This window comes from Malaclemys terrapin, chromosome 1, assembly GCF_027887155.1.
Source record: "Malaclemys terrapin pileata isolate rMalTer1 chromosome 1, rMalTer1.hap1, whole genome shotgun sequence".
Taxonomy (NCBI): Eukaryota; Metazoa; Chordata; order Testudines; family Emydidae; genus Malaclemys; species Malaclemys terrapin.
Genome location: NC_071505.1, coordinates 84,223,552 through 84,247,514, shown reverse-complemented (window position 1 = coordinate 84,247,514; position 23,963 = coordinate 84,223,552). Strand labels below are relative to the sequence as shown.

At 37.8% G+C, this 23,963-nt stretch overlaps 1 long non-coding RNA gene across 1 annotated transcript in view; it reads right to left on the bottom strand.

Annotated features, from left to right (window-relative positions):
- LOC128830400 (uncharacterized) overlaps window positions 1–23,694 on the bottom strand; it is a 43,082-nt gene extending 19,388 nt beyond the window's left edge. Inside the window, exons 1-2 of the long non-coding RNA XR_008443574.1 lie at window positions 23,535–23,694; window positions 374–477 (exon numbers count right to left, since the gene is read on the bottom strand). This is a non-coding gene — a long non-coding RNA (uncharacterized LOC128830400). The remainder of the gene's footprint in view (window positions 1–373; window positions 478–23,534) is intronic.
- Between the last annotated feature and the right edge of the window lie 269 nt (window positions 23,695–23,963).

Sequence of the window (23,963 nt, the reverse complement as noted above, 5' to 3'; positions counted from 1 at the left end):
AAAATGTTCTGACTTTTCGTTTAGTAATGATATTTTGTTTAGAAATTTATGTAGATTTATTTAAACAAACATAACAAAAAAACAAAAAAGGGTAAAAATAACCCAAAACTAAAAAAATAAAGAAACAAACAAAAATTAATTTCAGGTAAAATTTAAAGGATTTTTTTGTTTAATTTTTTTGGTTTGGTCACCAAACTGAAAAAACAATTATCCACTCAGTGTTAATTATAGTGTGACCAACTTACAAGAACAAAATAATGGAATAATACTGTTTCAAGCAAACCTGCTCACTATTCTATTTCTAACCAACTTAAATTGTAATTTGTATTTTATTTCTTCAGGCATGACAAGAATCAACATTTTCTTTACTAACCTTTGGAGGGATTTCAGTGCAAAGCCTCTTTTGTTCTCCAGGACCTATGTGATGTAGTCCAATATTCATTTATTTATCGTACCTGCGTAAACGTCCCGTGCTTCCTATGCAACAACATACAGCAACAAAGAACATGCAGTCATTAAAAGCATTAAATAAATGTCACTTACTATATCACAAAATAATGTGTGTAACAATCTTTCAGAATTTGTTGACAATAGATGATGGAACGCAATCTTTGTTGTTTAAGTTCTGAATATGCTACTTACGCAAAACTTTGAATATGAGGCCAAAGTATAACAACTCAGGCTTAGTTTTAAGCATTAACATTTCATATGTTTCTATATTATCTCAGATTATCTCATTTATCATAATTATCTAAATCTATTATCTCAGATTGTATCACACAATTGGACTGATAATCACTTGCTTAGTGTTCAAAGATGAAAAGTAAAACACTGAAATCTAACTATATCCTAAAGACAAGGAGACACTGTAAGAAAATGAATATATTTACATTCAAGGGAACATCATGCTTCCTTCCTTGATTCTTCAAGAGCACCGTATGCACAAGGGAAAGAAAAGCCTAATAATCCAATGCTCCTGCCCATTCATGCTAATCTCGTTATTGTAAAAAATTTAGAGAATACTAATGGGGAATGGACAGCTTAGAGGAGAGGTAATGGGATTTAGGTTTTGATCCGACAAGCATTCCTTTGAGGTGCCCAGTTCTCACAACTCCTGCTGATTTAAATGAAAGCTAAGAGGACTCAGCACTTAACAGAATTGCGCCCTCATAGCTTTTCACTTCTAGACTCCAGGTTGGAATGAAGTCAAGACCAGTCGTGACCAAAATATTTAACTATTTGATGGGGCTGTACTGCAGTGAAAAACCAGTTGGATGCCTTGATCCATTTGTCACTGAACATGTGTCTCCACCACAAAATTGGTGTTGATTGTCACTCATGCAGAGATTTTTAGAAAGGAATTGGAAGAGAATCTACATGGAGGTCTCTCTCCACTCTAATGCTGGTCCAATAACAAATCTGAGGTTCACTAGCAAAGCAGAGTAGGGAAGCTTGCCAATTTCCTTTCTGTGATTCACATCTTCTGTGGATGGGGGACATCACGCTCTGGAGTTGCTAAGTAGACACTTTAAATTAATACTAAATTCACATGTAAAAATCGTAAAAAACAATGAAAGGGGAATGTGTGTTCAGGTTTTTCTCTATGAAAGGCAACAAACAAGGAGTTATGGAAGAGCCACAGTCAATCTGAAAATCCCCGGTGAGATTTCCAAATGTGCTTATTAGTGACCTTTCTCTCCTCCTATTAAAGGCAATGGTAAAACTCTCATTTTGACTTCAATGGGAGCAGTGTTAGGCCAACACAAAGCATGCTTCTGAAAATCCCACCCAAGATTTTCCGCTGAAAATGTTGTACCCAGTGTTGCAGAGACTCTCAATATTATGCTGAATCTTGTGATATTTGGCATTTTTCTCAAACACGTAGCTCCTGGAGTCAAGTGATTACATGAATCTAAGCTGTCATTATTATTATTTTTAAATAAGTAATCTCTTAGCCATCATGGTTGCAAAGAAAAGTTTGAAAACATGACCCGAGTGCACCCCAAAGGCTCAGACCACCAGAAGACAAATGCATTTTGTGTTGGCTTTGTTATGTTTTTAAATTTTCATCTCAAAATTTTTTTGAGGCTTGACTCACGATTTGGGTTTAGCAATGCTCTATAGCTATTACTGACATGAGTGGCCTCTGTGATTATTGCAAGTGAAACAATATTTTCTCTACCTTTCCAGCTTGTTTACTTTGACATATGGTCATCGCCACTGTTCTCTTGTTGCCGCTCACCCCTCAAGTTACAAGTGCCCCCAACAGGGCACTTATCAATAAGGGCAGCAGCAAAGCTGAAATGGAAACTGAAACTAAGAGGGCAACAGACAGGTGTGTGCAGACAGAAAGAGCGAGTAGGGTAAAGTGGATCTGAGCATTTTGGCCCACCCAAGACACTTCTAGTTCTAAACATCTACCAGGAGCAGAAGAAAACCTTATGTATTAAAGGGATTTTTAAATATTCCAGGACATACTAATTAACGTGTGCTCTGTCAGAAAACTTCACATTTCAAAAACTTCAGGTTAACAATGTCCCTTTAAACTCGGGGTTTTCAGAGGGGTTAAGCTATGACCATTATTGTATATAATGGTATATTTCTCAATGGCAATAGTCATTAGAATACTCCCCCCACTGTACTTGTCAAACATTAGTGTAAAACCAATAATGAGTCATCTTCCCATCATTTTTCATACACCTGCGTTAAATCCTGAAGGGATTTGTTCCAATCGGGATGTCTGAATAGTTTCCCTGCAGCCATTCTGCACTAAGTGGACTCACTACAGAAGGGTCGATGGATTGTTCAATAAGCCTGTAGTATCTGCAGAATGAAAATGCAGTGTGAGAGAAAGATGATTTCTGGTAACTTTGCTGCTCTGTCAGCAAATCCTGAGAGAGAGAGAAAGCATAAAGGTTGTTTTCCGCAATATATGTGACATCCTAGTTTGAAATGACACAGCTCATGTTATTCTGTGACAAGCCCTGTATTAAGACATGACAGATATAAACCCATAAGAACAGCTATCCTGCCAAATACAGATCCACAGATTAATAGATTCCAAGGCCAGAAGGGACCTCTGTGATAATGTCACCTGACCTCCTGTATAACAGAGGCCATCGAATTTCCCCACAATAATTCCTAGAACAGATCTTCCAGAAAAACATTCAATCTTGATTTAAAAATTGTCAGTGATGGAAAATCCACCATGATGCTTTGTAAATTATTCCAATGATTAATGACTCTCACCATTAAAAATTTACACCTTATTTCTGGTCTGAATTTGTGTAGTTTAAGTGTCCAGCCATTGGACTGTTATATGCTTCTTTACTAGACTGAAGTGTTCATTATTAAATATGTGTTCCCCATGTAGGTATTTACAGACTGTAATCAGTCCTTCTCTTTGTTAAACTAAATAGATTGAGCTCTTGGGTCTCTTACTATAAGACATGTTTTCTAATCCGTTATTCATTCTCATTACTCTTCTTTGAATCCCCTCCAATTTATCAACATCCTTCTTGAATTGTGGGCATCAGAACTGGACATAGTATTCCAGCAGCAGTCACATGAATCCCAAATAGATAAAATAACTTCTCTACTCCTACCTGAGATTCCCCTGTTTATGCATCCAAGGATCTCATTAGCTCTTTTGGCTACAGCATCACAATGGGAGTTCATGTTCAGCTGATTATCCCCCATGACTCCTATCTCTTTTTCAGTCACTGTTTCACACAATAGATTCTCCCATCTTGTAAGTATCACATAAATTTTTTGTTCCTAGATGTATACATTTACATTTAAGTGTATTAAAATGCATATTATTTGTATGCGCCTAGTTCACCTTGCGATTTAGGTTGGTCTGTATTAGCAACCTGTCCTTTTAATTATTTAACACACCCCCAATTTCTGTGTCATTCACTAACTTTATTAGTGATGATTTCATGTTTTCTTCCACGTCATTGATAAAAATGTTAAATAGCATAGGTCCAAGAACAGACCCCTGCAGGACCCCAGAAGAAATACATGCACTCAACAATGATTCCCAGTTTACAATTATATTTTGAGACCTATCAGTTAGCCAGCTTGTAAACCATTTAATGTGTGCCATTTTAATTTTTAGATTGTGAGTTAAGCTCATGATAAAGCTTTGACGTGATATTTTCTTGCTTAACTGTTGCCAGAGCGAGTGTTGCTTCATTTCAAACTATAAATTAAGTTATTCTTCACTTTATCATCAATTTAAGTCTTGAACACTCTACAAGTTTCAAAATGCTAAGCAGTTTACCTTATGATGAAACTCTGCAGAAACATTTTGATGTAATCATAAGAGTCACAACTATGAAAGAATATTAGTTGTTCTCTGAGAAAATGCAACATAAAAGATCACCCACTCCTGCCTCCACATCCCTACAACAAGGCCAAGTTGGGAACTCCGTAAGCTCAACATTCTGAAGCTCTGGTCCCACAAGGGGCATGCTTTACCAGCTACTGCAATGGAAGGCATGCACTCCCTCGTGCTTTAGTCATCAGTTCCTTTTAAAGCAAGATGTGAAGTTACTCACACAGGTAGCAAAGGGATTCGAATGATAAAGATAGAACAGGTTATCAAAGCATCAGCTCTCTTTTGGAAGGAGTGGTAGAATGCTGATCTGTTATGATGTTCAGAGGAGAATTATTATAGGTGAGTCATCCTCCCTTACAAATACTCCATAAAATAGATTCATACTCCTGCAGACATAAGGGCTCTAGGAATGAGTATGAACGAAACGCCAGCAAAAGGCAGTGGAAGGTAAAATCATGTGAACACTGCTTTTTTTTTTCTTCATATTTTTTATAAATTTTAGGAGTTGTTGCTCTTTAAACAGTTCTCGCAACAACCAGAAAAAAATAAACACAGAGAAGGGGAGAGAGGATTATTGTGGTATCTAACAGTGATGCTGGAACCCTACAGAGAAATGCTACTTGAGTCTATTGACTCACTGTGGCAGGTGTAGCTACTTGCGCCCCTGGCTACAAGGGAAGAGCAGAGGAACGTAGGGTCTGGGACTAAGCAATCTTCGTGGAGGAACGGTAGGAACAGCCAAGTGTAGGGACATGGCTAGGGCTGGAGTTTACATTGTTAATAAAAGCCAAATGCCAAGAAGGGGTTGAGTTTTGAACATGAGTGTTTTGGAGCGGAGCATGGGGTGAAAGGCACCTGATCACAAAGTCACTGGTATTTCTACTTCCTTAAATGTTGATCATCGTCTTAGATTTGATTAATGCTCACAATGTCTCATTCATACAGCATCTTTCATGCTGAAGAATCACAAAGTACCACACAAACTATAGCATATAGGAATCACTTGCATGCTGAAATGCAACCATGTTTGGGGTGGTTGATGGCAGCCAGCTGGCTAATATTATGCAAGAAGTAGAAGTTTGGCCAAAGGGAAACTTCTACTGTTTTGAAAAGAGCCATGGGGTTCTTTCATGTCCACAAATACCAGACAGGACCTTGGTTTACAAAGGCCTTACCCAGATGCCCATCACAAAGAAAATTTAATAGAGCTCATATTACACTCCATTGAAGGATGAAAGAGTGAATGGTCCCTTCTGGGATTCAAACTCATGGTTGCAGGGAATTTAGGTAGTTCAAAAGTAATGCTTAGACCACTAAGCATTTTCCTCCAATATTAACTGATGAATAATCAATGTTATGCTGAAATGCCAGTATCCTAGCAGCTACTTCTAAAGAAATGTACTCATTGGAATAAACTATAAAAGAATTTCGAGAATCATTATACACTAAATATAGAACAGATATTATGTAAATAAAGCACAGAATATTCAATCAATTTTAAAATAATTAGCACTTATACATTTTAGCTTTATATCTTCAAAGTGCTATATAAACATTAGCTAATTAATCCTCACAACACCCCTGTGAGCTGGGAAGCTATTACTATCTACATCTTACAGAGAGGTAACTGACTTGCCCAATGTCACAGAGTGAGCAAGTAACAGAATCTAGATTTTTAACTGAAGAGCTCCTAATGCCCAGTCCTCTTCTCATTCTTCTAAATATTTCTATTGGGATCTTATTATTCTATGAAAACACTGAGATTATCAGAAGAATGCTATTTACACTTAAAATACGGTCAGAAATTATTTTGTCACACAATATGCATCAGCTACAATACTAAAGTTTTTGACAAATGTGAATTACAAAGAAATGTATATCATTCTTTTATAACTGTGGAAATGGAAGTTATAGGACACGTATTATAATTTCTCAAATTCTGATGAGGTCTACTTGAAAAGGTAAAACAACGTTTACTTTAGCTCATAAAATAGAGTTTTCAGATCTTACTGCCACATGCTTGCTAAGCTACTTCCATTTTACATATTTTTGAGTTACCGAAAATTAAGGCAAACACTGTAGAATCAAAAACAATTTTCAGTGCAGAAAATACAGTATTCAGAATAATGTATGTTCATAGGCTCAGAGCTCCCCAAAGTCCTCAAGAGTGTATAACAAATTCACAGGTATCTCTGAGTCCTAAATTTTGCATTCTGATCTTTGATTCAGCTTGCAAATGTTTAAAAATGCATGCAACCAGACAGCTCCCTTTTGGCTACATGTCTGAGTAGGCTCAAACATCTAAATTATTCTATCAAAGGTCAACTGTAACAGATACCCAAAACTGGTTTCAAATCCACCTGGAAAGAACTACAGAATACAAAGACCCTTAGTGTTTGAGCATTTTTCTCCATTTTTGACCAACACACATTTCTTTTAAGGGATCTGCTCCCACAGGTAGACACCAGTATTTTGAAGAATGGAGGTAACCTGGAAGCATGTAAGACAAGCTTATATCTTATATGTTTTCAGAATCACATTCACTTAAAACCCACATCACAAAAGATACACAATGCAGATATGATAGCAGAATTTCAACTTAAGCACCATATTATGGTATTCAAGTCATAACAGTACTAGAATTTTTCAGGTCATTGGGTGTAGATGACATCAAATACATTCATGTCTCAACACTGACATCAGAAATGAGGAAAATTACAGCCTTAGTGGGCCTTTAAAAAAATCGCATAACTCTACCCCATTTAATATCACTAAAATACTTATGGCAGACCTCTGAGGAATAAGGGACAATCTCTATTCTGTTACACTGGTGCAATTCAAAAGTAATTCCATGAAATTCAACAGAGTTACTCTAAATTTCCACAACTATAAACCAGAGCAGATTTTGGCCCAAATTCAACACTGGAGTAAGGAGGAATAACTCCGTTGACTTTAATGGAGTTGCACTCATTTACTGCTGAAATAATTTTTACTCAATGCACAATTCCCAACATTATGAACAACTCGTGACTCAAGGAAAGTTTTAACATTCACACTCAAAAATAACCTCACACATAATATGAAAGGTTGCTCAAACTGAAAAATGTTTCCAAATGGTGGATGACATTTCATATGGTACCAAATCTGTTGACATAAGCATAATGCCAGGGTAAAGGAAGAGTCAAGCAGAACTCAGTAATTTTGTTTTTCAAGGATTCATGTGAACCATTATTTCAGTATTGATGATACATTCACATCCCTTGAATTTACGATTTGCATGAACCCCAAAACCTGAAAGTAAACCTGGATTTATATTTCTCTGAGTGTACAGTGCCCTAGCACTGTGCCAAAAGGAGAATTACCACTGGTAAAAGAGAACATGAAATACAATTCCCCAAACCTAAAACGATCATCATCCTGTGGTGAACATACCACATTTCAAAACTATTTAAATTGCTATCAAACATTTTAGGGCGATTGCAACATCTAAAGAAAAAAGCAAATAAACCATCTGTTTTCTCCAGTATTGTTAATTAAACACACACACACAAGATACTCTTTCCAATGTTACTCTAATGTGCTAAGTTCCTATTTAAATACGCTGGTAGGATGTAACATATTTCACTAGGGACATATGATATAAGAATGGATGAAAGCACATTCATTTGCTTGTTTTTATCTCAGCAAACTGAAGAGGTTAATCATATTTTGGCTGTATTATCAGTATAACTTAGTTGTAGCAGGTCTACATTGGAGGATTTTTTTCAGCCAACACATTACTACAAATGTTAGAATACCTGCACTAAATACGCTTTAATCATTTATTAAAAAAAAAAAGGATTAAAATGACTGCCATTGGCCAACAATTTACAGAACAAGTAAAGAATTTTATAAGAGGTGATTCCTACTGGTTTGAGTATTTCTTCCAAAAATCTCTTAAAAAACAACAGAATATACTTAAGAAACCCCCTCCCCCCAAAACATAATTTAAAATTAACTAACAACTACCTCTATTGTTCTGTTCCTCCAAGTTGTTGTTATGACACAGATTCTTTTAGTGGTATCTTCTACTTCCATGGCAGAAAGCAAAGACAACTGTGATGAAAATGTAACAGTGTGAGTCTATCAAGAGACTCAGATCCACATTTTTAAACATGAGTGCCTAAAGATGAGCACCTAAATCTACAGCTTGGATCCATTACTGCATTGGGAACCTTCTAGTATGGTCCCAGTGACTTCCATGGGACTCTGCACAGGCACAGGGGAGCTACACTACCAGATCCCAGATGCTGTATCAAGGCTTTCAGCACCTATGTAATTTTCAGAGGCACTGAGCATCTTGCAGAGCTCCCACTGCAGACTGTGGGAGTTGCAGGATGCTCAGCACTTCTGAAAATCAGTATAACCTTAGGTCCATAAGGTGGACTGAGTACCTATGAACTTAGTTGCACAAATGTAGGCATCTAGGTCTGAAAATAGTGGAATCTGATTCAGTTATATACATATTTCTGAAAGTAAGTGTCAGTGCAACTGTAATGATTCTTCACTGGCTACTCAAAACAACTTTTGTTTCTCTTTTTTCAAATTAGACTAATAATTAATTAGACTAGTAATTGTTTGAAGTTGCTTAATAAGTAGCAAATTTCTACCCCAATACGGTATTTGATTCTCTCTGAGAAAATGAAGTAAAATCCACAATCTATTTATGGTAAAACTTTTTCTTTTTTAGTCTTTCTGAGCAGATTTATAGACAAATAGGTTTTTGGTAATTTTTTTCTACATCATATAAAAAAAAAACATTGTCCTTTCTGAGAAAAAAAGACTAAGTACATTATTAGTACACAATTAAAGAAATCAAACCAGCAGCTTAAGATTTGTTACTTTTTAAGGATTTAATCCACCATAAAAGATGCACAGACTATTCGGGCACATTAGATCTAGAAATCTGTCTATGCCACTTGTGGACCAGTCTGACCTATACAGGAGACAGGCTGTGTAATGGCAAATAAATAAATCAAATCACACCATGACTGAGAGTTGCAAAGTTATTCTGGGAGTGAGCTCATATAAGGGATTCTGGCTCCATGATCACTGTTACTCCTCATTCAAATCCGAGCATTTTCTCCTCACACAAACCACAGGAGGGGAAGACTGAGGAGACCAGGTCAGTTCTTTTGGTGTGTTATTAAAAAACAAAACAAAACAAAACATGCAGTTAGAGTGAAATGGAGATCTCCCATCACTGGAGAGAAGAACTGACCGGAGGCAGGAGGCCCCGTGTATGGTGTCTCTGAACAGCCCATGATGTGAGGAACTTGATGATCTTGTCCATTTCCTAGTTTGCCTCATTCCCCACTTCATCCATTGCCATAGGTGTCGTGTTGGTGGGGAATCAGCTGCTTGATAGCTCCCCTCCCAAAGCCCCATGAAAGAGCTGTCAACTGAAGAATTTCTTTGGGCCATGGGGCTTTAACATTTTTCCTGACTTGACTGACAGATGTATTAGATATTACTATAACCAAATTAACTATAGTAACTGTAGATTTTGTAACTACTAATTAGGTATAATTACCTCACCAGTTATTTGGTTTTCCTGGTTTAAAATAATTCAGACATCTATCCTGCCCCAAGCTTAGTCTGAAGTGGTACTGCCTCCTCAGAAACCAAGTATCCCCCCACATACACTTCCCCCATCAGGGAAAGAGTACATAAAGAAACAAAGAAATTGACTGGAATGTTTAATTTATAAGGAAAGATTAAAAGTGGTAAATATGCATCATTTGTCTAAATGATGACTGGGTGGACCATAATAGTCTGTAAATATTTGAAGGGATTCAACACTAAAAGATTAGTGAAGAATTATTTAGGGTGGTACAGGGAGATATAACTAGAAATAATGGGATGAAATGAAGAAAGGGAAAATTAAGGGGAAAATGTATTGGGACAGCAGGTTCTATTAAGGTATGGAACCAGGTAAAAGGCCATGGTAAAAGCTCAATTTCTGGGGATATTAAAAACTAAATGCAAGAAAATGCATTAAAATGCATTGGCAACAGGAACTGGAATAGGCCACCTAATAGATTTGTTTCCATCTCCAACCCCAATGATTCTGTAATAAGTAGCTGACTCTAGCCTTAGACAGCCCCTCAGCAGAGTTGCAGAGTCTGACTGATTACCATACATATAGCACTGTATATGGCTCCAGCACAATAGAAATGATGTTGAAGGGTGCCTGGGATTTATCCTAGAAATCTAAAAGACCTCTTCTTTCATTCACCATAACCATTACCTTCCATGATGGCTACATTCCACTGGAAAAATGAAATGGTTGAGCAGTAGAGAGAGACTAAAATCTATGGAAGACAGAACTTTCACAGGAGCATAAGGAACCCATTCCTGGCTGAAATAAGAATGACCATTAGCTTTGTTGCATTCCAGAACTCATGCGTTTGCACTAACTGTACTGCAATAGCACTCTTATATGCTGACATTGCAAGACTATCGCACTTCATATATAAATACATTCATTTTAAAACCACCCCTGCTGGAATGAGTCACACTAAGAAGAAATAAAAGATTGCAGTTTTGCTCCTGGGAGGTGCTCAGATATTATGGCGATGGGTGCTAATATTAAAAAACCTAGAGAGGTATATAGATCCCCAGACCACATTCGTAAAGGTTTAGGTATTCTACCAATCTCCCCTGGCATTAGTCCCATCATTGCCACTTTGCAGGAGCCTTAAAAGCAAACTGGGCAGAGTCAGTGAGGTAAAATTTTCAAAAGTGGCTAAGGGACTGAAGAATCTATGTCCCACTTTCAAAGGTGCCAGGTACTAAGGCCCAGTTGCTCAAAGGTATTTAGTATCAGGGGGTAGCCGTGTTAGTCTGTATCTACAAAAACAACAAGGAGTCTGGTGGCACCTTAAAGACTAACAGATTTATTTGGGCATAAGCTTTCGTGAGTAAAAACCTCACTTCTTAGGTGTCTAACTTCACCAATGGGAATTAGGTAACTAAATACCTTTGAGGATCTGGGTCTTAGAAGCCTAAGTCTCACTGAAAGATTCAAGAGGAAACGGTATCTTTAAGTATTTTCACAGAGCCAGCTGCAGTTTTATGCAAACACTTCTGAGAAAGGAATAAAATATAAAAGGAAGTCCTTTTGTGGACAGTATGCAAGGTGGCAGTTTTGGTAAAGATTATTTTAAAGCAGACAAATCATATGATTTTGAGGTACTTTCACCTGTTATAATAGCTATATTATCACTGCACACTCGAGGCTATTCAGAGTACTTTACAATCATACCTGTGTGTATGCAAACACAGTACGCTATAGCAACTGATGTGTTATTTAGCATCTAATGATGTTTATAGTTTTAGAAGCATTTCAACAGCTATAAGTACAATATTTCAAAAACTGCATGTCAAATTTTCCATGCCTCTGGGAGGACAAATCCGTATGTAGAACTGGAAGCACAGCAACAGCTAAATATATTATAATGAGCAGTAGGAAGGCAGACTAAATCAAAGCTAAAAGTAAAGTTAAATCAGTAAACGGAGCTCAATTATTTCTTTTCTGAAAAATGCTAAAGACACTGAAAAATGCTTACATTAAAACTGTACATTTATTTATGCTAAGCTTTTTTTCAAAAAATAAACATTTAAATTATTATCTGTATCATTGGAGGTGTTGGTGGAGTCTCCATAGCAAAGGTTGCTTTGAAATTTGCACTGAAAGTGGAACTAAAATCCCATTGGTTCACACTTCAATGAACACACTGAAGATCTTTAAATTTGGCCCACTAACTCTTCAGAGGATTAGTATATTTTCCATGTAAAATTTTAAGAAAAAACATTTACTAACTTGTGCTGAAGAAATATTTTTAAATGCCACTTTTTGAAATTTTGCCCTGTTTTTCTCACAATACTTTGGGTTCCTCTAAGTAAACAACCAGAGTCCCCACCATCTCCAAATATTTCTCCCTCCCTCTCTCTCACATACAGACACTCAGATATCATGTTAGACCATAGGTACTTCTGCCGTTTTTTTAATTAGAGACACACATTTATTCCTCTGAACCTGAGTTTGGCCAAGATAGCTGACAGAATTGTCAAGTTCTACTGGCTATTTTGAAAAACAAAACCTAAAATATTAATTTTCATGTTTGTCAACATTTTCTCACCAGTTTATTCTAGAAAGCTATGCTATGCAAATAACTCAGCAGACTGGGAAGCAGAGGGTCTGAGAGTGGTCTCTGGAGAAGATACAGGCCTCAGCATGGCCACAGGTGGGGTGAGGAGGAATGTATGTGTGTGACATGGGGGACAGGGAGAGTGGAAATTTGGAAAGGTCTGGACGCCCAGTAGCTGAGTGCCAAGGCACCTCTGGCACATCAAGGCAGTAGATGAGGCTAGAGATACATGGCTGATATAAAGGAGGTAGTTGAAGCTGAGAAACAAAACTGATGAGTAGCACAGTTATTGCATCACTCAGCTGCTTATTTCACTATGTTTTAGGGTTTTCACTGGTGGATTCTGCAATAATAACCTTAACACTAAGCTGCTGATATATTTTGTGTGGGGAGAGAAAGACAGCTTGCTCTTGCTCTCTCCCCCAGCCCACTCTCAAATGTCCTGATTTCTTTTGTTTCAAAATCTCTATTTAAGTGACTCAATTATTAAAGAAGGTTGACCATTAGGAAATTACATCATCATTCAATCCCAAGCTCACATTCTAAAAGTAAACAAAAAATAGATTTAGCAGCACTCAACTAGCAAAATAATAACAGGAGCAATCTACCAAACTAGAAACAGTCGCTACACTTAATTCATCCCTGTCATATGCAAGTGCATAATTCTCATTGAACTAAATGGATGCTGAATTTAATCTATAGTCAGTTTTTTAATTTTATACAGAAGATGTTTTACTATAGTCCCCCCACTGTAAAAATATGTTAAATAAAAAAATATGAACAATTAAATAAACAAAGGTTTAGTAATGAATTCTCTTTTTTATCAATACTTAGTGACCTTCACATGAGATATCACTTGAAAAACTCCAGAAAAATTAACTTGAAACACTATGAAACTGGGGCTAAGAGACCAAGACATGCTAATGCAGGGATGATATTGGCAAAGATGAAAAGGAATAAGACAAATTAAAAGGAATAACAAATTAACCATATTCCTTCTTTTCCACCCAGGCACATACACAGTTAAGAGCATGGATACATCTGGGTTTCCTCTGAGAATATATGTTATATCTGTATCTATTTGTAAAATGCCTGTATTATACAAGAAGAGATTTCACAATCTGTGAAAAATATTCTGACTGTGCTGGTAACTGGTGTAACTTCACAGGTTGGAAAGAGCTAATATGCCATCCCTGAAGTCATTCCATTCAACAAAGGGGCAAAAATAGTAGGGGAAAAATACCTTTAAAATGCCTTTCACACTTTTTTTTCCTTCTGAAATTACAATTACTACACACTTTATGAGCCTGCAGCTGGTTTTAGCAAACTGGCATTTGCAGGTCTCGCATGACAGACAGCTGATGAAAGTGACAAGCAAGAGTTTTCATTCATTGCTGCTGGCAACCTACTGCCTTTCTGATCCCTTTCTATGGAAACAGAGATTGGATGTGGGGGAATAAGGTAAAGGGTTATTTTTACAAGTCCATATTATCAAATCAGCATCCAGCAGCTGAGTCTGAGCTCTTGTTAGCTGCCTCAGCTGGCTCCCATCATCCCCTTCTGTTTCCATAGAAACCGTAGCAGCAGCATCCCCAATCTCACCAGGACTGTTCTTGAGTTTGCACATTCAGTCATTTCCAAATCCGGCCTGGCCATAACCCTGGGGACGTTGGCTGCTGCAGTCTGTTAAAGTCTGCATTGCCGGCCTCCCCCCACAAGGGGAGATATGAGGTCGACTAATGATTCTTCCTCTCACTCTGTGAGCACAGTGGGACAGGATGGTGCTCAGAACAGGGGCCACCTCTTGAGTGGTTGGCCTAGCAGCTGCTCCTTCCCTTCCGCTGCTCCCCACTGAGCTACAGCAACCAACTGGGGTGAGTGTGACAAACAGAGAAGAGATGACACATTTCTCTCCTCCAAAACTTACAGCACAGGGGACAGAAATGCAATATCTTGGTGGCCAGCACGATGAAGGCAGCTGTGCTGTGGCTCCCTAAGTCAGAGCAGTAGGAAAAAGGGATTTTTTAAAAAAACTATTGCTCCCACCCCCTGAAGAGAACAATGATCAGTCATGGAAAGAGACATAGGGACATTCACCCACTCGAGCAATCTGATTGGCTGGCCATTCCTAGGTGCTTTGTAATAGCACTTTATTATTGTAAAACACCTTTCTAAAGCAGTCATTACTGTAGTATCTAGCTGCTCTACATCAGTTACCCCTAGAAAGACACTCCAATTTAAGACACTTTTACACAGTGAACAGGTGCCAGTGGTCAATTTTCGAGAAGAATTGCTTTCTCAAAGGGGTTGGGGGGAGAGAGAGAGAGAGAGAGAGAGTGTGTGTATGTGTGGGGGGGGGGGGAGGGAGAGTATACACAGATGTTCAATTTGCTGCATTCTCCACCAGCTGCCTTTAGAGTTGACCCAAAGATGAATATATTGTGAAAGTGGAGTCTTGAGCTGACAAATATGAGTCACTGTCATTAAATCAGCAATAGAGTGTGACTGCAGCAGAGTAGCTAAAGGTAAAAGAAGGCCTTATTTGCCACTCATCCCTCCTGGGATTCCAGAAGCAGCAATGAGTACAGCAGGATGCAGAGACTGCATCCCTCTGATCAAACGGGAGCAGACACATTCAGTGAGGTCACTGTTTTAGCCAGTGCCTCAAAATGGTTTCCTCTGCCAACCAACATCACTTCCATCTTATGTAGATTAAACTTGAGCCAGTTACTCTTGACACAGGTCTCATTTTCTCTCGGGCAGTCTGTCTTCGGGGGTTCTGCACTGTTTTTCTGTCGAAACAGAGACATTGAACGTCAAAGGGTATCATCTGCCTATTGGTAGCAGTGGAGTCTGTACAGCTCACAATCCTTACTAGTGTTCTTACATACAGTCAATGTTGAATAAGAGGTGGCAAGAACCATCCTTCTGGGAATCCTCAGGGAAGAGGAGCAACTCTCCATCACTAATGTCTGGGAACTATTTAAAAGAAGTGAGTAAGTGATCTCTATTGCAGATTTTGCTGCATTTGAGTGAAAAGTAAGGAGGATTTGTCTTCTCTTGGTAGCAGAAGAATCATACTTGGCCCATTCAAACAAATCATGATGCTAAGGGAAGAGGGACTGCCAGCCTCTGAGCTGACAGACCATCGATCCTTCAATCTCTAAGGTGCCAATCTTGCGGCTGAGAGCATGCAAATGTACTGCTATGCCATGTGGAACACCACTGAAGTCAGTTGCAGAATGGGGGCCCAAGTCACCAGCTTAGGGCTGAAAGTTGTCACCACTTGATGGCTGTTTATAAATTAGTATCCTATGTGAAAATAATTTATTTTAGGCTTGCTGAGCAGAGAGGTGTCTGCATCACAACTGGCATAAGTGGCACTCTGGTTTGAACATTTAGGATCAAATAGTATGCAGTCTTATTTCAATTGGAGCTCCTTTGGGCCAGGTTCAAGGCATATTGTTCACCCTGCTGCTGCCTGTGTCGCACCTGTTCTGTGACCAGAGGACCTCAATTTAGCTAGTGGTAAGGATAAAATAGGGACAATAGTACTTCCCTACTTCAGAGGAGTGTTGTCAGGATAAATGGATTAAAGATTGTGGAGCGTTCATATATTGCAGTAATGGGGGCTATATAAGTACCTAAGATAGACAGATCCTCTATCTCGCTTTCTCTCAGAAAAGCACGTGCATGTTTTACTGGTACAGGATCTCCTCCCTTTGCTGTCAGAATAGTGCAATACTTCTGAGAAGTAGATTCAAGTATTTAAAATGCCAAAAGGCATGAATAAAACTGAGAAAATTGATTTCTTTATATTCAAGTCTATGCCCTCAGCAATGAGCACGCTGCTGCCATTTTCTGCTGCTGCAGGCCCAGAGGAAGATGGCAACTGCTATTGAAGATAAAGATTATTTTGTAGAAGTGCTTCAGGAATTACGAGTGAGAAATGAAAAACTGCAAACTTCTCTTACCTCTCTAGAGGAGAGGTTTGAAAGCAATGCAGCCACGATCAGCACACAGGATAAGAGAGCAAAAGAAGCTGAAGGAAATGCCTTGATGGCCTGGAGGAAAAACCACAAGACATTAAAAAAAAGAGAGAGAGAGAGAGAGAGAGAGACTGGAAATTTCACTCAATCCATTTTACGAGTGTTTTCACAAATTGAATATAGAATGGCATATTGAATATGCAAATAACTGAATGCATATCAAGCACATCTATATACATTGGTTATGAACAGGGAAAGAAATTCTAATCCAAAAGACTGAATTGTGGTTGGATCTCCATTTTAATGTGATAAATGAACTCAGTACACTGTTTGGGGAGAAATCTGATCAGATCCTTTTCAAGATGGAAAACAGAAAGTGAGAGGAGGGGTTCTGCTGCTGCTGTCTGACACTAGGAGCACCAGGAGGTTTGAGGGTAGGCACCTGGGTATGCATAGGCTGAACTGCAGGCAACCCTTTATGCAGGGACAGGTAAATTTCAGTCTTAGGGCATAAAGTATTGTAAGGAGTTTATTTAGTTTGCACATCATCTGTTACCGATACATTAAGGCTAAGGAATCGTGGGCTAAGCACAGATGGATTCAGGAGCTGTTAAGATGAACATCTCTGGATTAAAGAATTTATAAACGCCAGAGGGCAAATATAGTCAGAATTATTTCTTCTTTTTCTTTTGTGGGCACAACCTCAGAGCATGTGATGTTTGAATAGTTGGCAGTCATGCAATACTTGAGAAATTATCCAGCAGGTCACTAGCCAAAACATGTTTCCTACTCACCTCCAGCACATACTGAATAGGTGAGGAATGAGAGGAAAGTTGCAGTACTGTGTTACACCACTTGCCAACTATCAGGGGATAGCCGTGTTAGTCTGTATCTACAAAAACAACAAGGAGTCTGGTGGCACCTTAAAGACTAACAGATTTATTTGGGCATAAGCTTGCATCCGAAGAAGTGAGGTTTTTACTCACGAAAGCTTATGCCCAAATAAATCTGTTAGTCTTTAAGGTGCCACCATACTCCTTGTTGCACTTGCCAACTGTTATTTTTGACTAATAAAATTATTTATGTATTCAATTTATAAATCACATGGACGCTAATAAGTGCCCATCTAATCATTCTAGCAGCTTTTACATTTAACACTCTCCCCCCACAAAAAACACAAACATTAAGTGTGAGCAGGCATGCAGATTCACCAAGGATTGTTGCCATGTAATAATAATACCTAGCTCTTATATAGTACTTTTCATCAATAGGTCTCAGAGCACTTTAAAAAGGAGGTTAGTGTCATTATTGCCATTCCAGAGATGGGGAAACTGAGGCACAGAGAGCCAAAGTGACTTGCCCAAACGCACCCAACAGGCCAATGGCAGAGTCAACTAATGTTGGCCAGTGGCAGGGGGAAGGAGAGAATGGGGAATGAGAGGAATAAGGGGAAAAAAAGTAGGAAAACAAAACAAACAACCTTGACAGTGCAACATTATAGTTGAAATTTTATGTGCACAAAATTCATGATATTGAAAGCTATAATTCTCATGGAAACTGTAAATTAGCTTCAGTGTGTGTGTATAAAAACCACACAAAAATGACATTAAAATAATATTACCAAGGGAAGTCAAGCATTCAAGATAGGAAATGCCAGAATTAAGGTTGCCTGTGCAACCTTAGTTCTGCCCCCTTGTATGTATGCATTATGATATTGTCTTTACTGACATGATTACTTACTGTATTTTCCTGAAGCCCGTTACCACACTTAGTGCACAGGATAGATCTGTGCTAAAATGGTGGGGATACAGTAGGGCTATTGTACTGAAGGATATTTTAAACAGAAGACCTTGAGAGTAGGGGTTTGTTCTGGAGAATGGAGGAGCAGAGTGATAGCAGTGGGCCTGGCTTGGAAGCCAAATCAAATCCAGCACCTGCACTAGTGAAGGGGCAAGGATCTACAGCAAGCAAGAAAAGAGGGGGACAGGAAGCAGACTGGTGATGCTGTGGCCATACAGCCACCAAATGGTAATAAATCTTTATCACCAACCTGTGCCAAGTTCAAGCATTTATCTGCACGTGACATACCAATCACTTGATCTACCCAATCCTCTGCAAAAATATCCTATTACAGTGTAAAAGAATCCAGGACGGAAATGACCATGTTCCAGTAAGTTTTAGGAGAAATTTGTTTCACATAAGTTTTTTATTTTTCTTACAGATAAGTTGACTTTCTGTGATGGAACTTACTCAGGGGAGGAGTCTAAAGAACATGCCATCACCCAATAGCACATGTATGTGTCACAGGATAAATATGAACTACATTACACAACTGACAATTTTCAATAAGATTATTTTTTTATTATTTCTATATTCTTAAATTTCTCTCTTAAAAATACTCTGACTCAGAGTCAGATTTTCAAAGCAGAGCACAATGGGTGTATCCAGAAAAATCCATGTGTCTAAGCTAAAGGTTACATACATTTGCAAGTGCCTACCCATTTATATATACAACTAGATGATTTGAAAAAGCAAATACAGGTTTTGACAGTGCTACATCCAGATTTCAAAATCTGGCCCTTAATATACCAGTTAATCTAGTGTGTGAGAGAGAAAAGAACAATGATTAACTTTATTAACAGAGCAACACTGATTTTATGAGTTTTTTAAAATATTTCCAATTTTCCTGCATCTATCTGCACCTTTGAAACATATCTTGATTACATTATATTTCCAAAGGAGAAAGTCAGTATATTGCTACAGATATTAAAACCATACACCAAATAAAGATGACCTGGTTCATAAGCTCAAGGGAGCCCCAAGCACAGAAATCAACTCTCTCGCTATGGACCAGTGGAAGATGAGTCAGTGGTGAAAATGATGTACTCAGTCTCCAATGGGAGTGTGACAACTGAAACACTTATACAGCATCTCCTCTGATTAATCAATACTGCTGTATTTGGCATCAGTGAAGTAAGAAGATAAAAATGTAAAGTGGAGGAATTCTAAGTAGAAATCTAGAATTTTGAAGCAGTGGTATCAATGAATACTTGTATTTAAATGACACCGGAGAATTACAGGTATAATAAAAGTTGCAGAATAAAAACATGAGTAAGGATATACTGTGGGGCCTGATTCTGCTACTCCTGTGAGTCATGGTTACCCAAAAGAGGAGCCCAGTTGACACACAACTTGGTTTGGGTGTGGTCACAAATATACACCAGAAGCATTCAAGGCAACTATTCTAATCTCTGTTAAATTGCCGTGGACACTGTGAAATACAAATTTTACATACAACTAATAAACTGGCTGTATTTTTCTTTTTGAATTTTTTTTTTTATAAATACTGTAATACCAACATGGGCAAACTGTAAACTAGAAAGGATGATGTTCCCATTCCTGTTTTGAAGATGAGAATATTACAGATTAGTTATTTAAACTATGTTTTTACATTACATTCTGCTTTTATTACATCTTAAGTGAAAGTCATCAAAATGTCATTAAGGCCTTTGTGCTTGGTACTGTTTGAATGTAAACATTTCAGCAAGCTGGTTCTGAGCCATGCAATACTGATTTTTACAGTTATAAACATCCAATAAATGAAAATCTGAGTGTTATGATTAGACTTTAAAAAAAAGATCAACCCGTTTATTTTCTGTCTCCTGTCTTTTAGACCATCTTTAGCATTAACTACTAACACAGTGCTACTCCTAGAAGCACTGAAGCAGTAGCATCATTGTAAACTAACCCCAAGGAATGTCCTGGCAAATTCTACCATCAATCCAGTGCTGAAAAGCAGCTCAATGGTGCTGTAAAGCTCCACCTTACAAATTCCATTTCTTTGGGCATTGATTCTAGTTGCAATTATTACCTGCCTAATCTATTGAGAAACTTTCTGCCATTGCAGTTAATTCTTATTTGAATCTCTGAGATTAGAAAAACTAAATAATAGTTCTATGTGTTCAAACAAAACACTAACGCCCTGTTCTATTCTGTAACTGAAAGCTACATGAGAAAAACATGCATCAGATCTTAGTAACATGAAAAGATCAGCATGCACTACTTCGGTTTTAAAACCAATATTTTAAAGACAATAAACAGAAATACTCAAATTGTTTGGGGAATTAATTTTGTTCTATCCAAGTAGCATCTGGGCCATTGTCAGGACTGCTGAGAGGAGGTGAACGGGGGACAATTGTCACAGGGTCCCAAGCTTGCCCACCCAACATGTTTAATGTCTGTGTAAATAAAGTGAAATGGCAGGGCATGGAGCCCCAGCAACCCTGATGTACGAGGCCCCAAATTTCTCTCAACGGGCTGTGGTTTAGCCATTAAGCCAGGCTATTATGTTTTTCTTACACTTCTTATACAAGAGAGCTTTTTTTTAAAAAGAGTAATGACTTTCTTCAGAAACTCCTATTTTAAGCTATTACATGAAGAGAAAGAGGAATAGCCTCAAACCCACTTTTGGCTTAAAAATGTGTAATTACTGATTAGGTTTCACTTTCTTTAACAATGTCAACTACCAGGTACAACACTTGATTTGTCTCATTTTCCCCCCTCATAGTAGTAATCTAGGTAGCCAATTTAGTACAAAAATTAACAACTCATTGAAGAAAAGTACTATGAAGCATTATTCTGTATTTGAAATATGCTATAAACGGAAAATGATTTTGCCTCTGCTAATCTGGGATCATTATCACATTAGCCTAGCATGCATACTCCAAATGACAAATCAAACCAGTAATTTTAATATAAGAAACATTTTACTATTCATCTCCTAAAACCCACTCTGCATTCAATAACCTCTTAATCACAGTAGTTTCTTTTGAAAGAGACTCTATAATACATGAAGGTGCAAGTACCATTAAGTATCACACAAGGAGAACATTTCTGGTAGTAACAAAAATCTGATACTATTTGAATTCAAGGTACTTGTCTCAAACTGAAACTGGGAATTTCCCTGAGCTAAGTCACAGTTTGTTTGACTGCATGTACTTTAAGAGTTAGTGATAATGAAGTGGCAGACAAACACTATCAGAGAAAGCACTTCTGACTTTTTACTATCCCTATAGAATAAATACATTCAGAATCTATCCATTATATATTCAGATAGGGAAATGGAATGCTAGCCTTTCATTCTCAATCTACATAGAGTCTCATCATCAGATAGCACAAATGAAATGCTAATGTAAAAAGATGAATGCCAATTTCCTTCACTTTGCTCCAAGTTTCAGTGGCTCTCTACAATAAAAGATAGCTGTTTGTGGAGACTGGCTTGTTCCATACCATTAACTCAGAACAAAACATATTTTTAGTGGGACAGCAGTGTTTACTTGTAAGAACTGATGAATTGTATGCCACCATTTATCACTTGCAGACAAAGACATTCAGGCTCAATTTTGGACATAAATCAAGGTACATGCTCCTAAATAAAAAAGGATTGCTTAAGTCCCTAAAACTGCATAGATTGAGGTCAGATTGGCCATAGCAACCACGAATGGTACTTAGGCCTCCAGTAGGACTTAGCAACCAATAAATGAGCTTAGATCTCTTTTCATCTCCACTGGTGTGAAAGCCAAAATTAAAAAGATTAGATCACCCTGCACCCATCACAATAGCCTTCACAATGAAAAAGTCATTTCTAGCCTTTGAATCACATCAAATAAATAACATTCATCCCTTCTATAATGAACAACTTTCAAAGTAAATTGAATCTCCATAGTGCTGCTTTCCCTTGCTGCACCATATTTACATAACAATATATCACAGGAAGCTCAGAATCGGTCTTGTAAATGGGAGACTCTGAATAAAATGAATCTTTAGCACTGATTCCTGTATATTCAGCTTCAAAATGCCTTCCATTTTCCCTTCATTTAAACAATGTACTGTAGATTATAATCCATATAACCAATGCTTTAAAGCTTGCAATATGAAAGTTTATTTCAATATGGGAATAGTACGGTAAATAGATTCCCCCCTCCTCCCCATTTGAGGATTAGTTCCAAATTCTACTTTTAAGTGCTGAAATACTATCTGGTTAATATTTGATTGAAAACAGTGGTACATTATTCCAGTTTATCACAACTGCCTCTCATGCTGTAGTTACTTCACTTTATTCTTTAAGTTATTCTATCCGTTCTTTTAAATCCGCTACACAGTGTAGTATTTTAATTTTCTATTTCAACATGAAACATTGTTTTTTGTTCTTGTTCCAGTCTTTGGAACATTAGTTATTTGTAAACATTTAACAAGTGTACAATATCATTGATCGCAACTGTAATAATCTAAACCATTTTAATTAAAAACATTCTATCAAATGTTCTCGTCTTGTCATTACAGGAAAAGCATTTTTCTTATACTCAACTTGTCCTTATTAAAATGGATCACTATCCCCTTTTCATTGTAGAGTGTATAAACTACTGTTTAATGGAAAGTGTTCCAAAAGCAATATATTAAAGTCAGAAGGTTATACCTACATTAAAAATATGCTGGAATAATTTCAGCCTTCTGCAGCAGCAGCTCACATAGATAATACTATTTGAACTCAGCAGGCAACCTCATTAATTTTTAAAACTCTCTGACCCCAGTGCAGTTAACAGTGTAAAAATAATTACAAATTAGGGTTGAAGGAGCACTATTTTAATATTGCATGGGTACTGCCAGCAACACACCATTTTATTGCATCCGTGTATTTATTATGGCTAAATATAATTTTACCTTACCTGGAATGAAGCTTCATGGTGAATTTTAAAAAGGTGAACATTAGAAGAAACCTTCATTAAACACCAACTGTAATAGCTACTATGCCAGTGAAGAAACCTTGCCTATTTTCTCCAATCATTCTAGTAACACAAAGCACTGCAATTACTGGTTTATAGGCTAGTAACAGCCTGGATACAGCAGTAAAGTAAAATATTTTAATAACAAGGCACATTTTAAACCTAACAACTTCTAACTCCTCTAGAAGGATATAAAATACTTGAGTGATGTATAAATAGTCTCTCTTACCTAAAACTTGTCAGAAGAAGAGATCCTTCTCATTGTCATCACCTCCCGTGCCCCCTCTTGCCACCATGGAAATTGCTTCTGCTATGTTTATTGCTCTGTGCCTCAGTTACAGCTGTGACACTAATCTGCCTGCACAGACCAGCAAACGTACGTGTGTGTGTGTGTGTCAGAGAGAGAGAGAGAGAGAGAGAAGATAGCCTACTGTCTTCTAGGCTGAGAACCTAAACCTCAGGCCAAGTCAAGGCTGAATGACAATGATCAAAGCACTGTCCTTCATCAAGAGAGAAGACAGGATTTCCCCCCCGCCCCCAATGAAAAGTGGGACTGTCATTAGGGATTCTCACTAAGAAACCTCTAACAGAGACAGACCTTTTCCAGATTGCTAGTGCCTGCCCAGCAGTCCGTGCAGAATACAGGTAGCTATTGTTC